A 13,697-nucleotide genomic window follows, 5' to 3' on the forward strand; every position below is an offset into this window, starting at 1 on the left:
CTTTGTCCTCTTGCCGAAGAAGTTGGAGCCATTGGTGGGTGGCCGGGTTGTGCTCCGGTGCTTCCTCCGACTCGGTTGTGCTACAAGTAGAAATTCCGTTCCATGTTGGGCTTATCAACAAGCCAAGTCAACTTTCTTCTTGCTCCACATGGTGTGGATATGTTGGCTCTTATCAACATCTTTTCAAACCGATTAGATGCTAATGTCTCGGAGGTGGCTAGGAGAAGGGCTCTTGCATTTTGCCTTGTCCATGTGTACCTCTTTGTTGATGTCTTGAAGAAGGAGGGGCCAAGATGCCATGGTAGCATGACCCTTATCCATGTGATTGAGCAAATGGAGCATGGTAGAGATCCATCACGGTTGGTGCTTGGGGAGATTATCCAAGCTTTGGACAAGGAAGGCTCTTGTGGAGAAGCTCCCTCCTTTGGATCCCCCAGGATCCTTCAAGTGTGTCTATTGGAGAGGCTAAGTGTAACACTACGGATTTCCTTTGGAGCCTACTCGACCGAGTAGAGCCTACTCGGCCGAGTAGTGCTCTTTGTGTGAGTTATTTCGGTTCTGCCGAGGAACACTCGGCCGAGTATAGTGAATACTCGACCGAGTGTAGGCCACTCGGCCGAGTGTCGTCACACTCGACCGAGTGTCCGGTTTGGCGAAGTTATATTTCGACGGTTTGATTAGGGTATTTTATATTCTCCGCGTCAGTTTCTAATATCACTTTTCACACATTATCATTTCTAAGTTACCCTAATCCTACCCAAATCATTCCCTAATTCCTTCCTTGAGCATCTCGTAGCATAGTTGTGTGGATATTTGCGGTGATTATTCCGTATAAACTCTTGTTGCACTGTTGGTAAGTTCTATCTTTGTATTATTGTATCTTTTGGGTTACTGTACTTTGATATGGGAAGGGAATGTTGGGAATTGTTCAAAGTGTAATTGTGTTGTACGATCTTTGTATAGGAGAAGACTTCGTAGAGGAGCCTTTTTGATTGTCCGTGTTGCTTACTGCTGTGATTGCTAAGGTAGGGTTTCCCTACTCGATTCTTTGTGCTTTACATGACATATTATTGTATTTATCGTTGTCTATTGATCATCGTAATATGGAGATTGTTGTGACAATGTTGGTGTGAGAGGGATTGAGATGACAGTAGTGTCATGTGATTGTGATTGTGGTGGAGTCACTTGCGGGAGTGGCTTCACACCCTAGTTCGCCCTCCGTGGAACCCGCCACGGGAGGGGATGTGCACATTAAGGGACAGGGATTATTGTCGCTCGTTGAGGAGCCGGACTAGGTGGGATCGGCTGCGGTCACCCATCGGCGGCGAGGATTACCCGTTGCGATGGGTAATCGCGGGGCTACACACTTTAGTGTGTAGTCGGTTACTATGTGAGATAAGGTGATTGGGAGATGACGATGATCGGACGAGTATTGCATTTGTTTGTCTTGTTGTTGCATAAAAACCGACCCGTTGTTGTTTGTGGAATCTGCGGTGATCCATTCGGGGATGGTGAGCAGGCTTGACAGGTTTTGCTAGTGAGAGCTTGGGGATTTCATTGGGAGAATTGCCACCACGAGTCATAGCATCACTGTCTGAGTCTTAGCAAGTTTCCTTTTTATTTTTAAGACTTTGAAGTTGTATTTCTTTAGACAATATTTGGGTTTGGATATTGTAAACTTTGTATTTTTTCATTACTTTAATAAATGTGCTCAGTTCAGACGCTTTTGATATGTACTAACCTCGGGCAACCGAGATGGTAACAGTCTTTCATACTTGGGTAGTCCTGGTAAGGAACCTTGGTATGAGGGGGTGTTACAAAGTGGTATCAGAGCCGAAGATTCCGGCACCTAAACAAATGAATTTAATGAATCTAGGGAGTCTAACTAAAATGAACCCGGGGAGAGTAGTTTGGAGCTACCGCAAAGACTCGGGAGACGTCCCGGAGTCGCATAATGGCCCTTACTAACTCGAGCCGGTAACTTGGGGAGAGTGTGATGAGGACTAGGCCTTGTATGTGTCCGTATGTGAAGATGCATGTTAGTAAAAGTCGATAATTGTATATATGTGTGATGAGATTCTTAACTGTTGTGATGGGAGAAGTAATTGATGAGACGGTTGTGATTTCAACGTTGGATTTAGCGTATGTGCTCAGTTCAGACGCTTTTGATATGTACTAACCTCGGGCAACCGAGATGGTAACAGTCTTTCATACTTGGGTAGTCCTGGTAAGGAACCTTGGTATGAGGGGGTGTTACAAACAGGGACATTGAGTTCGCGGTAGGTGACAAGGTGCTTTTGAAAGTGTCACCTATGCGAGGTGTTATGAGGTTTGGGAAAAAGGGGAAGCTAAGCCAAAAGTTTATAGGTCCTTATGAAATTTTGGACCGTGTTGGCGAGGTAGCCTACAGGTTAGCTTTACCACCAGCTTTGGATAGAGTTCACAATGTTTTTCATGTGTCTCAACTCCGGAAATATGTGAGTGATCCGTCGCACATCCTCGAGATGGAGAACATCGAACTTGATGAATCCTTGTCTTATGCCGAGATTCCTAAGGAGATTCTTGATCGCAAGGTTCGTAAGACCCGGAATGGCGAGACGGTCTTACTCAAGGTCCTTTGGTCTAATCATAATGTAGAGGAAGCAACATGGGAATCCGAGGAAGCTATGCGAGACCGCTTTCCTAACCTTTTTGATCAGGTATGTCTGGTTACGGGGACGTAACCGTTGTCTTTTTAGGGGGGTAGGAGATGGTCGCGATAGTGTTTTGTGTTTTCTTTACTTTGTTTGATTCGTGTCGGGAGATGTGTTTGGGGTAACTTGTTGTGATGCTTGCGTAGTTCCTTGGAGTTGTTTCATGTGTTTGTTAGAGTCTTGTGTCGTGGTGTTGTGTTTGTGTGTAGTTGAGTGTGAACTTCGGGACGAAGTTCTTTTTAGGGGGAAAGATTGTAACACTACGGATTTCCTTTGGAGCCTACTCGACCGAGTAGAGCCTACTCGGCCGAGTAGTGCTCTTTGTGTGAGTTATTTCGGTTCTGCCGAGGAACACTCGGCCGAGTATAGTGAATACTCGACCGAGTGTAGGCCACTCGGCCGAGTGTCGTCACACTCGACCGAGTGTCCGGTTTGGCGAAGTTATATTTCGACGGTTTGATTAGGGTATTTTATATTCTCCGCGTCAGTTTCTAATATCACTTTTCACACATTATCATTTCTACGTTACCCTAATCCTACCCAAATCATTCCCTAATTCCTTCCTTGAGCATCTCGTAGCATAGTTGTGTGGATATTTGCGGTGATTATTCCGTATAAACTCTTGTTGCACTGTTGGTAAGTTCTATCTTTGTATTATTGTATCTTTTGGGTTACTGTACTTTTATATGGGAAGGGAATGTTGGGAATTGTTCAAAGTGTAATTGTGTTGTACGATCTTTGTATAGGAGAAGACTTCGTAGAGGAGCCTTTTTGATTGTCCGTGTTGCTTACTGCTGTGATTGCTAAGGTAGGGTTTCCCTACTCAGTTGCTGTGCTTTACATGACATATTATTGTATTTATCGTTGTCTATTGATCATCGTAATATGGAGATTGTTGTGACAATGTTGGTGTGAGAGGGATTGAGATGACAGTAGTGTCATGTGATTGTGATTGTGGTGGAGTCACTTGCGGGAGTGGCTTCACACCCTAGTTCGCCCTCCGTGGAACCCGCCACGGGAGGGGATGTGCACATTAAGGGACAGGGATTATTGTCGCTCGTTGAGGAGCTGGACTAGGTGGGATCGGCTGCGGTCACCCACTGGCGGCGAGGATTACCTGTTGCGATGGGTAATCTGGCAGGGCTACACACTTTAGTGTGTAGTCGGTTACTATGTGAGATAAGGTGATTGGGAGATGACGATGATCGGACGAGTATTGCATTTGTTTGTCTTGTTGTTGCATAAAACTGACCCCGTTGTTGTTTGTGTAATCTGCGGTGATCCATTCGGGGATGGTGAGCAGGCTTGACAGGTTTTGCTAGTGAGAGCTTGGGGATTTCATTGGGAGAATTGCCACCACGAGTCATAGCATCACTGGCTGAGTCTTAGCAAGTTTCCTTTTTATTTTTAAGACTTTGAAGTTGTATTTCTTTAGACAATATTTGGGTTTGGATATTGTAAACTTTGTATTTTTTCATTACTTTAATAAATGTGCTCAGTTCAGACGCTTTTGATATGTACTAACCTCGGGCAACCGAGATGGTAACAGTCTTTCATACTTGGGTAGTCCTGGTAAGGAACCTTGGTATGAGGGGGTGTTACACTAAGGTATGTAGAGCCTCTGGTTAATCCTTCTTCTTATTCCTTCCGTCACCTTACTATGAGGAATAAGTTGTACCCGGATAGTTTTGCTTCCACCGAGGCCTATTGGGCCGCGAGATTGGCGGAGGAGGGTGGTCTTCATATCCGTTGGGTGGTGCCGTGGTGGCACTTGAGGTCCTTCACGGGGTTGCCCGCTTCGAGTGCTAGTCCTCGTTCTATGATGGTGGTGGGTTTGAAGGTTGTTCCCTTCATATATCCCGAAAGGCTCATGAGGCAAATGGGGCATCAACAAAAGGTGCCCGCTCAAGATACTCTTATCCAAGAGAATGTTTTCCGGAACTCCGAGCTTGTGGAGTTCTTCGAAAGATGGTGGGCCACTCGGCCGCTTTGGGAGGTACCAAACCCCGTTGCCACGACATGGGTGACTCCCGCTTATGTCAAATGGTCACAAGCTCCGTCCTTGGACGAGAGATCCAAATTTCGTAAGAACGAGGTTGTTGACTTGAAGTACCGAGAGGTTGGCAAGGCCAACCGCGCCTTCTTTGAGGACTATGTTGATGGAGCTACTCCCGATGTGATGAGACCACCGAAGAGGAGGAGTTCCGGCCCCAAGAATATGGTGGGCCGTGCATTGGCTCGTCTTGGGTCAAATATGGGGTCTTGTGCTAGACCGGAGGCCATCGCCGTCTTAGATCCGTTGAGGATCCGTTCCGAAGAGGAAGTCCATGCTAGGCGGGCAACAAGAGGAGCAAGGGGAAGATGTACCCCGAAGGAAAAGGCAAGGGTAGAATGGAAGGGTGAAGACCTCCATTACCCACTTTATTATTATGTTGTATTATTGTTGTGAGTTTTTATTATGTTGTACTAGCTAGTTATTGTGTGTGTTATGCTAGTCTTACTACGTGAGGTGTGTTAGTTGACACCTTAGCTTTGACAAGTTGTAGACTCGTCGAGCTTTATTTGTTGTTGAAATTGTAATCCCTCCCATTATTAATTAAATAAGAGGATTGCCCGTGTCGAAAATTGTGAACACTTGTTTCTTCCATCCATTTGGTAAAGGCAATTCGATTTGTATTGTCCTAAACCTTTGCACTTGGAAAAGTGGTATTTTGTGGAAAGGGAGAAAGGCTCATTTTTGTATGTTGGTGGGAAAGGGAATGGTTTTCCCTTTCTTCCTTTTTTAGGATGTTTTTGTATGTGGGTAATGTTTTTTTTTATTGTGGGAATGGTTGTATCCTTCTTGTGAAAGAAAGGACCGCCTACGTATTCACCCGAAGAGGTGAAATCAAACCATGATCGTAGTTCGAAATATTTTGTAAATTCGATTGGGTTTTGTGGTTGTATCCCTCATGCATAAGAGGGACTGCCTACGTATCCACCTGAAGAGGTGAAATCAAACCATGCTCGTAGTTCAGGGTTCGAAATGTTTTAGTGCAAATGGGCGTTGCCTTTGACAGATCAAAGGACATTAGAAACGGGCAAAGTGCCGTAGCTTAGACTCGATAAAACATGCAATTTCAAATCAGAACACGTTGAGGAGCTTGATTTGAAAAGGATTGAGGATGTTGCTAGTCGTAAAACTAGGCTAGGTCGTTGGTTGCTAGGGTTCAAGGATAGTATTTCTTGAGTTGGTCTAGGTTGGTCGGGTTTGTAAAGTCCTCCCCATCTAGGTCGCTCAGTCTCACTGCGCCCCCCGAAAGTATTTTCTTGACCAGGTATGGCCCGACCCAGTTGAGTTTGAATTTTCCCCTCGGATCGACGGGTAATGGTGCTCGAACTGACTTGAGGACCAAGTCGCCCTCCTGGATGTTTCTGGGTTTAACCTTCTTGTTGAATGCCCGTTGTATACGTCGTTGGTATAGCTGGACGTTGTGCAAGGCGTTGAGTCGCCGTTCGTCTAGAAGAGTGAGTTGTTCGTACCTTCGACGGGTCCATTCCGCCTCAGGGATTTGACTCTCCAGTAGGATGCGTAGAGATGGGACCTCTAACTCTACCGGTTGAACCGCGTCCATACCGTATGGTAGGTAGAAGGGTGTGGCGCCTGTCGGTGTTCGAATGGAGGTTCGGTATCCCCAGAGTGCGAATGGGAGTTTGCTCGGCCAATCGCGGTAGTTGTCTTGCAGTTTCTTGATAATGGTGACAAGAGTTTTGTTCGCTGCCTCCACCGCTCCGTTAGTTTGGGGACGGTAGGGGGATGATCGATGTCGTTTGATCTTGTATTTGTCCAGCAAAGCTTGAGTTTCCGCCCGGAAGTGAGAGCCTTGATCGCTGATGATTTCATGGGGTACCCCATATCGGCAGATGATGTTGTTTTGAATGAACTTGGCCACTTGTTTGGCGGTCAAGACTACATATGACTGTGCTTCTACCCATTTGGTAAAGTAGTCGATGGCGACGAGAACGAAGCAATGCCCCTTGGTGCCTATCGGTTTGACTTTCCCGATGATGTCGATGCCCCAGGTTGAGAAAGGCCAGGGTGACGTCATGGTGTATAAAAGGGATGGTGGTATGTGTTGTATGTTGGCGAAGTTTTGGCAATTGTGGCAATGTTTGACGTAGTTACGGCAATCGGCTTCCATGGTGGTCCAGTAGTAACCTAGCCGCATGATTTTCCGTGTAAGCATCATTGCACTCATGTAAGGGCCACATTCTCCGTCGTGAACCTCTCCCATAACTTTCTTGGCTTTGTGATGGTCAATGCAAAGGAGGAGAATTCCTTGGGGTGTTCTTTTGTAGAGTTGATTTTGGTTTATCACGAATTGTGATGCAAGTAAACGGATGGCTCTTTGTCCTCTTTGATCAGAGTTGGGAGGGAATTCGTGTTTGGTTTTGTAATTGAGGATGGCTTGGTACCAAGGTTCATCATGGCTTTCCTCGTCATCGATAATAGCACAAATGTGAGCTGGCTCGCTCCGTCTTTCGACACATAGGGGCATTGACGTCATGTCGTCAGGTATGTTGACGAGCGCGGCAAGTTTTGCCAGGGCATCAGCAAATTGATTTTCCTCTCATGGCAAGTGGAAGTAGTCGACTTGGTCGAAGAACTCGGTCTCTTGATTGATCCTTGCTCGGTAGGGAGCTAAGCTGTCAGATCGGATTTTCCATGATCTGGACACCTGATTGATGATGAGCGAGGAATCGCCGTGGACTCTCAATCTCTTGATGCCAAGTGTGATGGCTGCTTGTAGGCCGATGAGACATGCTTCATATTTAGTGGCATTGTTGGTGACGGCGAAGTCTAGCTTGACCGATATCGAAACATGTTCTCCCTCTGGTGATATTAGAAGGATTCCTACCCCGAAGCCTCTCAGATTATATGCACCATCAAAGTATAGGTCTCATGCGTCGGAGTCGGCACAAAGGATGTCTTCGTCAGGAAGTGACCATGTGTCGGTCGTTGGGTCCTCGTTGACGGGATTCTCTGCCAGGAAATCAGCGACCGCTCTTCCCTTGATAAACTTGAGGGGTACAAACTTGAGATCAAACTCGGACAGCATCAGTGTCCATCTTGACAGCCTTCCGTTTAGTACGGGTTTGTCGAAGATGTATTTAACTGGGTTCATCTGGACCGTGTAGCTGAGCATGTAATGCCGCAGCTTCTTTGTTGACCATACTAGCGCAAGGCATGTCTTTTCTAGTTGGGTATACCTCGTCTCGTACTCAATTAACTTCTTGCTGATGTAATAGATGGCCCGCTCTTCGCTACCAACTGTTTGTGCTAGCATTGCTCCCATGGCTGTGTTGGTAACAGTCAGGTATAGGGATAGAGGAATCCCTGGTTTAGGTGGCATGAGGACAGAAGGTTTGGATAGGATTTCCTTTATCCTGTCGAAGGCTTTCTGACAGTCGTCGTCCCATTCGATGTGATCGGAGGCACGAAGCTTCTTGAATATTGGTTCACAAATCATAGTGAGCTTGGCAATGAACCGGCTGATGTATTGGACTTGACCGAGAAATCCCCGAATCTCCTTCTCGTTCCTAGGCCGAGGCATTTGTTGAAGGGCTTTGATTTTGGTTGGATCAATCTCAATGCCTCTCTTGCTGACGACATGTCCCAAGAGTTTTCCGGAGGTGACCCCGAATGCACACTTCTAAGGATTTAGTCTCATGTTGTATTTCCGCAGACGAGCGAAGAATTTCCGGAGGGCGCTGATGTGGCTGTCCCGTTCTTTTGATTTGACAATCATGTCATCGACATACACCTCTACCTCCTTGTGCATCATATCATGTAGGAGAGTGGTAGCGGTTCTCTGATAGGTTGCTCCAGCGTTGATGAGGCCGAAAAGCATGACTGTGTAGCAATATGTACCCCACTGTGTAGTGAACGCAGTCTTGTGCATGTCTTCCTCAGCCATTTTAATCTGGTTGTACCCAGCATACCCGTCCATGAAGGATAGGAGAGCATGCTCGGCAGTGTTGTCCACCAGAATGTCAACATGTGGCAAAGGGAAGTCGTCCTTTTGACTCGCCTTATTCAGATTCCTGAAGTCGACGCAAACCCGAATTCTTCCGTCTTTCTTTGGTACCGGCACAATGTTGGCCACCCAGTCAGAGTATTCAGACACTTTGATGAACCCAGCCTTGAACTGTTTGTCCACTTCTTCCTTGATTTTTAAGGCCCACTCAGGACGCATCCGGCGTAGCTTCTGTTTCACAGGTTTAGCCCCGGGTTTAATGGGTATCCGGTTCTCTGCAATTTCCCTGTCAATCCCAGACATGTCTCTGTAAAACCAGGCGAACACGTCCTTGTATTCGTGGAGGAGGTCCATAAACAGTTGTCTTTCCGAGGGGTCCAGGGTTGTCCCTATCCTAAGTTCTTGAGGTGTGTTGTCGGTTCCTACGTTAATAGGCTCGGTTTCCTCAATGATGGGGGTTCTGGTTTCCCGTTTGTCAAGTTCTTTGGCTAAGTGAGGTGGGTAGTCACTCAAGTCAAATTCCTCATAGTCATTCAGAATTGCATTGCAGTTAAATTGAGACGAGTCATAATCAAACTTAACGTTCATTAAGTTGACACGAGCGAAAAGCTCGGAAAGGATTGACATCTCGTGATCAGTCAGAGGCGACACAACTGAGGAAGTGGCCCCTGGAACAGGCTCTAGGTTATCACCTTTCATGGGAGTGGGGGTGACCCTAGTAGACTCAGCCTCTGAATCAGCCACGACTTTGTGATAAAATAGTGGGAAGGGGACCTTGACTGGGACATCAGGAGTGTTAGGAGCTATGACAGACTCTGACTCCGACTTAGACTCGGACTCATATCCTTCTTCACTTTCCTCCTTGAACATAGGGCCTTCTCCAGTTGTTATCTTGAGAATGCGGCCTTGGCGATCGGTCCACTTGATGGTTTTCCTCCAACCCTGGGTGGCTTTCTCCGGGTCAGTATCGGAGATCAAGGCGGTTGGATCAAATTGATCGTCTTTCAGGGCGATGTTGATGATGTCCTCATAGTCGAGGTGTTTGACGTTATCTTCCCCAAACAGGAGTGTGACAGCTTGTCCGTCAAGGCATGGTGACGGCTTGGTCTCAGTTGATGCAGCTTCGATGTTGTCGGGGATAAAGTAGCATTCCTGGAAGACTTCCACTCCCGGGTACCTAGCCTTCACCACAGAGTCATATATTGGTTCCGGAAAACCGTGGTAGAGCTCGGACTCTCCCTCGGGGACAAAGTATCCGTTGAGAGTCAGGTGGTAGGGATGGAGGATAACCCCGTGCTTCTTGCATTTTCGGACTAAGAGGTTCATCTCCCGGATATCTTCGTCAGTAGATTCGTATCCCAGTCCAAAGGGAATGTTGGGGACCTTAGCCTGCTTCAAGGGAGGCAACGGGTCCTTTAGTGGATTGAGCGGCAAACCCGGGAAGTAACCCTGACGCATCATAATACGGTTGACCGTGAGGTTGGTGAACGGGTCGCAATCAGAGGGCGCCGATTCATCAGTTATGCCGTTTACGGCTTGGAAACCTCACATTTCATTGTCTTCCTCCTCAATGGCTTGAGAGGCTATCCCCCTTCTCATAACTGCTTTGATTGGGGAAGCGGGAATCGTGATCGTTCTCCCGTTGAAGGGGACCCTGATCTTTTGGTGGAGAGTTGATGTGACCGCCTTGACGGCGTGAATCCAGGGACGCCCCAAGAGCATGTTGAAGGACGCGTCGATGTCGCCCACTTGAAAACTGGTTTGTCTTTCTAGTGGTCCGGTTACGACGGTCAAAGTGACTAGCCCAGCGACCTTGCGACGAGTGTCGTTGTAGGCGCACACTCCTTGATTCGTTGGGATCAAATCAGATTCCTTGATACCCAGCCTGTGGGCAGTTTTGAGAGGAATGACATTCACGGCGGAACCGTCATCCACGACGACCATGGGTATATTTTTCTGGAGGCATTGTACGGTGATGTACAGGGCCAGGTTATGATTGGCTCCGAACGGAGGGATGTCCTTGTCGGAGAAGACGACCGGGTTATTCAGATAAGGGGCGTCCTTCGTCATGTGCGCCACTATTTCTTCTGGGGAAGAGGTGGAGGGCACGGTTAATTTTCCCAAGGCATGCAGCAAGGCCTGTCGATGCTCAAAAGACGTTGCGATCAGTTGCCAAATTGAGATTTCGGCTTTTGCTTTCCGAGTCATTTCGGGATTGAGTTCTCGGGGGCCTTTGGTTGAGTGTCCGCCTCTGGGACGATCTGGTCATTCGTTGTTGGAACGACCGCTGGATTGTTCGGATTTTGATAGGGACGTCCAGACCGGGTGAGATGTCCGATTTCTTTCGCCCGCTTCTCCTTCCCTGGGAGGATATAGACATCCTCAATATCATCTCTCCATATGCCAATTTCGGAGTCTCGAGGATACCTTGGAGGGGTATTCCTCGGTGGGTAGTTCTTGTGGGGAATATTTTTGTGAGGGCGATTTTTATGGGGGTAGTTATTTTGAGGGTAGTTATTTTGAGGGTGATTTTCATGAGGTCTATGCCAGAATGGTCGCGGGAGCAATCCATCCTGGGGTGGGTAGTTTTGAATGCTTGGGGAATTCTCCCTTGGGCGCGGTGTTGGGGGATTGAAGATAAGTCGACGGTAGGCGTCGTCGAGTCGGGTGATTCTTTCAGAGAGGCTGGCTATAGCCTCTTCGACTTGCTGAAACATAGTGAGCATAGTGGCAGCACTAAACACAAACACTCCGTCTGAAGGATTTTTTTCCAAAGCATTCACCTCGTCGTCAATTGGCAGGATGAGGTGAGAGGAGTCTAGGGTCAACTCATCATCAGAAATGGCATGAATTTCCGAAGGATTCTTCTTGTTATTCGGCTTAGTTGGTGGGGGTAAAGGCAAATCTCCCTTCTCAATCATGTCTTGAATGAGGTGCTTGAGTTTGAACCAATTTTTGGTATCATGCCCTTTCCCTCGATGATACTGACAGTAGGCATTGGGGTTCCAAAATCGGGACTTCTTGGCGTCGGTCGGATCCGGGGTGGGTCCGATCGGTTGTAGCTTCCCTTGGTCCATGAGCCTTTGCAGGGCACTTGCATAAGTCGACCCTATGTTGGCGAACACTCTCTGGGGGCGCTCAGTTTTCTTAGTGGATGGTTCGACGAGGTTAACCTCATCAATCTTGTTTGTCTGACCGTAAGGGCGAGATCCGGTTGTGGTGGATCCCTGGTAACCTATGCCAGTGGTCTTGGCTAAGACACCCTTTCGGAGGTCGTCCTTAATACGCGTCCCCAGAATCTACAGATCTTGAAAAGTTTTGATATTCGTATACCTCAGTAGGTTGGCATAAACCGGGCGGAGATTGTTGACAAACTTTTCCACCAGAGTTGATTCACTCGGCTTACAGACCAATTGAGTACTCACCCTCCTCCAACGGGTTAGGAACTCAGTGAACCCTTCCTTGGCGTTTTGGGTTAGCACTTCGAGAGTACGAGTGTTGGCCTGGGTCTCGACATTGTCGGCATACTGTTTGGCAAACTCAACTGCGATCTCATCCCAAGTAGTAAGGTTTTTCGGATCAAGGGAGTAGTACCACTGGCGAGGAATCGGCTCCAAAGAGGATGGGAAGTTCCGGGTAAAAAGTTCCTGTTTGACCCCTTTAATGGCCACGTAGTCCTTGAAAGCACGGATATGGTTGAGTGGGTCCTCCACTCCCTTGAACTTAGGCACATCAGTCAGGGTAAAGTTGTCAGGTAACTGATCCCCAACGGGTTCGAACCTTCGGTTGTTCTCAAGATGGATATTGTTACCCCGGGCTAGGAGCTGTTCTTCCAAGAGCTTCAGGCCTCTTCTCAGTTTCAGTCAGAGGTGGGGTATTATGTTCCCCAGTTTACTTGTTCTCCAGGGCGTCGATACGGGTCTCGACGCGATCCAGGGTGACCTTAAGAGTAGTAAGCACGCTGGCTAGCTGATCAGTTGTGACATCTATGTTGTTATCATTGTTGTTGTTGGACGAAGCTGAAGACAAGGCCATGGCTCTGAGGCAGAAAAACGGCTCACATTATAACTCAATCTGACACGGTTCCAAGACTGAACGCAGACAACACAAAGGACGAGACAAAGATCAGACCCAACAAGACGAGGTGACCGTGTGTGGTCCCTCCGTGCCGACTCGATTTATGACGTGACGGTGTTGACCGAACCTTTGACATGAGTCCAACATGACGGCGTGACGCCATTGGACGGGTCTCGTGGTTAGACGACTCATAAGTAAAGACCCATAAGTACGTTTGCTTTGACTCGATAGACACGAGGCGGAATTGGAATGGTGGACTGAAGTTTTCGAAAATAGAAATTTTCAAAAAGATTCGTTTGTCGCTTTAATGGACGGCTTCCGAAGATAGACATCTCCTCAAGTCGATCAGTTGCAAGGGGTCGTCTTAAGTTTATTTGCAAAAGACGGTTTGGGTTTGAGTCAGCTCGGAAAACAGTGCATTGTTTCCCAGGACGGTTTTTGAAATTCAAAATTATATGTTTTAAAAATCGAGTTTGAAAGGTTTGAAGAGGTCTCGGGGACGGTGCATGGTCCTCGGGATCCCGAACGTGTCTTGAGAAAAGGGCGTGTGCTTTTCTCGGGTTTTGAAAGAGCCATTGTCGACGCAAAACGGGTTAAAATCTGTGTCTAGACACGGCGATTATAACGGCGTAAAAAGGTGATTTGAAATGGTTATACAAAATCGAGTTTGAAAATCGTCATTATGACGGCCTAGAAAGGTGTGTTGAAATGGTTATACAAAACCGATTATGAAAATCGTCATTACGACGGCCTAGAAAGGCGAGTTGAAATGGTTATACAAAACCGATTTTGAAAGTCGTCATTACGACGGTCTAAAAAGTTAATGACGGTCTAAAAAGGCGTGTTGAAATGGTTATACAAAACCGGGTTTGAAAATCGTCATTACGACGGCCTAGAAAGGCGTGTTGAA

The sequence above is a fragment of the Silene latifolia genome, chromosome 11 (genome assembly GCF_048544455.1).
Source record: "Silene latifolia isolate original U9 population chromosome 11, ASM4854445v1, whole genome shotgun sequence".
NCBI lineage: Eukaryota > Viridiplantae > Streptophyta > Magnoliopsida > Caryophyllales > Caryophyllaceae > Silene > Silene latifolia.